Source organism: Octopus bimaculoides, chromosome 5 (genome assembly GCF_001194135.2).
Source record: "Octopus bimaculoides isolate UCB-OBI-ISO-001 chromosome 5, ASM119413v2, whole genome shotgun sequence".
Lineage (NCBI taxonomy): Eukaryota > Metazoa > Mollusca > Cephalopoda > Octopoda > Octopodidae > Octopus > Octopus bimaculoides.
Genome location: NC_068985.1, coordinates 106,819 through 110,456, shown reverse-complemented (window position 1 = coordinate 110,456; position 3,638 = coordinate 106,819). Strand labels below are relative to the sequence as shown.

Here is a 3,638-nt window from a genome sequence, read left to right as displayed (position 1 = left end):
GGGGGGGGGTTATGTGTAGCAGTGTCGTATGTATAATTTTTTCTAGGGATGGAAGTATATATAGCTGTGTTTGTTGGTCTGTTTTCTCTCTGTAAAGGATAAAGCCATGGGAGGGGGGATGTTGGCATGCGGTGTGTAATGTGTGTGCGTGGTGTCTATGTATATGTGGGTGGTATAATTTGTGCGAAGGTGTGTGTGTTGTGGTGGTGGAAGACAGTTTATTTTGTGGGGTTTCTGTCTTATAGGGGTGTGTGCGTGTGTGTACATGGGTGCCTTGGTATGTGCTTTGGTCAGACTCGTTTTGTTGGGCTTAAGGGCGTTGGTGGAAGGTCGTTCGCTGAAGGTCGAGGCATGGGACTTGTGGCTACAGTCATGGTGGGGCGCGCAGGCAAGATAGAATGTACTTCCTTTTATGCAAGCAACCCACATGAAAGGTTGTGTGTGTGTGTGTATACACATATACTCGCACCTATTGCGTGTATATGTATAAATGATACGTAAAAAGCTGATCTGAAAATTCGGAAATTTTTTCAAATATGAATTTGAAGGCGTCGGTACAAAAAAAATTAAATATAAATTATAGGCGAAGATAAAAATATTTAAAATACATTGTAAATAATTAATTACTGAAAAGTAACAAATGCTGTTTAGGATGTCTCTGTAAAATTGACAGGCATTTTGCTAAATTTTGTGACTGTAAGTGTATAAACTGAACATATACCCAGTCTTGTATAATATACACTTAAAATTAAGACTTACCTTATGTTAAAGAAAAAAAAAACAAAAACTAGGAAAAAAAATAAACATTCAAAGTTTGTTAACGGTAATATAAATATTTGTTGTCATAGAAACATGTTGCTGTGGGATTTTTTTAATATCAAAATTATTTGGGAATATTTTTTAAATAGAAACGGTTATCATTTTTTTAATTTATAAATTAAATAAGAGATTCAGATTAGTCTTAAACAAATATATCGAAGTATGTTATTTTTTCCTTTCTATAATAAAATATCTGCTGAATAGCTGTGTTAATGATGTTACTATGACTACCAAGGTAAACAACTAAATCGGAGTCCTATCCAGTGTTGCTTTGTTTTTCCTCCTAATTAATTCCTACTTATTTGACAATGAAGTGTCCTAATTTTGAATCCAAATAAAGATACCGTAATAATTGTTTTCTTTTTTATATCTAAAATTTAACAAAAAGAATGTTGACAATGAATATATTGCTTCATGTATAATTTTTTTTGTTTATTAACTTCGAAGTAGGATGGTAAGCATCGGCTCTAATTTAAATGAAGAAATTAGCGACATTGAACTTTAATTTAAGCAGGTTTGAATATATAAACAAAATTACTGTTTGTTAAATTGCGAAAACAATCATATTGTAGCGGCTGATGGAACAATCGTCGATGTTTCTGCGGTACATAAGAGCTCTTTACGCCAGGTGGAGATATCACACCACAAAAGGAAGGATTATTATTTACATTTTTTATTTGCCCGGCAAGTGAGACAGCAGTAATTGTAGTGACAGTGATAAAAGGTTCGCCTACTGGTTGGCGAGGAATTTGCGGTCTGCTAGTAGAGAGAGAAAGAGTAGAGATTATACTGTGCTGACAAGAGAGGAAGAAAGAATAAAGGTAGCATCGTACTTTCTTGACTTCGGCCGAAAGGTACCTCGTGCAAGTGAGAGACAGTGTGGGCCAGTTGCGCCCAATTCCCATGTCACATTCCTACAAAACGACCTCCGCACGGCTAACTTCGTGTCCGTTCGACGTGACACGCAACACAAAAATCCTCCAATCACCCTACAATGGCCCATCTGAAGTCATATGTCCGGGAGACAAATCGCTCCAGCTCCTAATTGGCGGACGACATGATACAGTTTCCATCGATGGGTTGAAACCGGCCAATCTCGATATTGGCAGTCCCGTCCAAGTAGCCCAACCACCAAACAGGGACAGCCCCAGGCAAATCACACAAACCCTTGGCAAGAAACAACGACCAAAGATCAAAGTAACCACACACACGAGTAGGGCAGTTAAAACGTCTTCTTGGTTCCAACGACAGCCAACAGTTCGATGAGGGGAAGCTATATGAAGGGGAAAATTCCAAGGATTTACACGAGACGAACTGTAGACAGGAACTTCGCTGCGGAGTTGACTTCCAGGGAAGCAGGTTTTCTATATTGACCAACCGCTGTCGCCTTCATGTATTTAACAGAATAAATCTTTCGTTGGGTCTCCGTTAATTTTTTTTTGTGTGTATAGCATAACTATAATATGAGAAAAATCTGACTAAATTGAACGTGAGCAATCTCATATTTCAAAACATTTTCCCACTTACTCAGAATATTATTTTCTAAACCTAAATTTCCATATTTAAAAATATATCAACAAATAAACAAGACTTGAGAAAAACTACAAACAATAACAGTGGCTACGAAACTTTACGCAGAGCTACTTAGTAATAAATACGAAACTACATGTGTAGTGTATGTTGTGGTAACCCTATGATGTCTTTTTTAATTTATTCGGAGGGTTTTGTGATTATATTCTGCGAAGGTCGGTGAATTCAGTCGGAACGTGATAGCTGCAGCCACCTCTGCTCTGCTCTTCTGTTGAGCGTCCAAAGTCAGTGTTGGTAATGCTGTGATTTCTGTATGTTTTGAGTGAATGCTTTAAGGAACTTGGCATGCAATGTCATGAATTACCAAAGCCTGTCTCAAAAAAGGAAAAAAAAATCACAGACAACATTGGATTTTGAGCGAGAGAAAGTGGACGAAACCAGTTTTGCTCCACATTGCAAAATTTCTGAGATTATGGGAACTTTCAGAACAGGAGCTTCTTGAAATAACAATGTGTCCCACATATGTCAATATAGTCTGTGATGTATGCTATTTTTCCTTCTTTGTAGTGTTAATTTTTTTGCAGAAAAATTGGGTTTTCAAGCCTGACTATACTGGCCTTAATCCTTGATTGATCTATTGTATCATTTGTACACTAAAGCACCCACGACACTCAGAGTGGTTGGTGTTAGGAAGGGCATCCAGCTATAGAAACTTTGCCAGATCACATTAGAGCCTGGTGCAGCCTTCTGGCTTGCCAGCCCTCAGTCAAACCATCCAACCCATGCCAGCAGGGAAAGAGGACGTTAAACGACAATAATGAGATGATGATAAAGGGTAAAGCCTAGAAAACCTAGAAATACTCTCTGAGACACAAATCTGGGCAAGGTTCTTTATAGAAGACCAGTTGTCACCGATACATACCAACCTTCCCTCTCTACAACATTGGTGTTATCCAAGGGAAAGGCAAAGGGGCTGATACAGCTTGACATCAATGACATCACAACTCATTTCTACAGCTGAGTGAACGGGAGTAATGTGGAAATAAAGTGTCTTGCTCAAGACACACACACACACACACACAAATATATATATATATATATATATATATATCATCATCGTTTAACGTCCGCTTTCCATGCTAGCATGGGTTGGACGATTTGACTGAGGACTGGTGAAACCGGATGGCAACACCAGGCTCCAGTCTGATTTGGCAGAGTTTCTACAGCTGGATGCCCTTCCTAATGCCAACCACTCCGAGAGTGTAGTGGATGCTTTTTACGTGCCACCT

General features: G+C 38.6%; 1 protein-coding gene across 2 annotated transcripts in view; it reads right to left on the bottom strand.

Annotated features, from left to right (window-relative positions):
* Nucleotides 1-3,638, bottom strand: part of LOC106873775 (ropporin-1-like protein) — a 36,044-nt gene that overhangs the window by 23,924 nt on the left and 8,482 nt on the right. The window contains exon 1 of one of the 2 annotated variants that reach the window (XM_014921280.2): nt 760-852. The exons of the other annotated variant lie outside the window; for it this stretch is intronic. The gene's annotated coding sequence lies outside the window, so the exon portion shown is untranslated. Of the gene's footprint in view, nt 1-759; nt 853-3,638 lie in introns of those variants that run through there. 2 annotated transcript variants of the gene reach the window in all.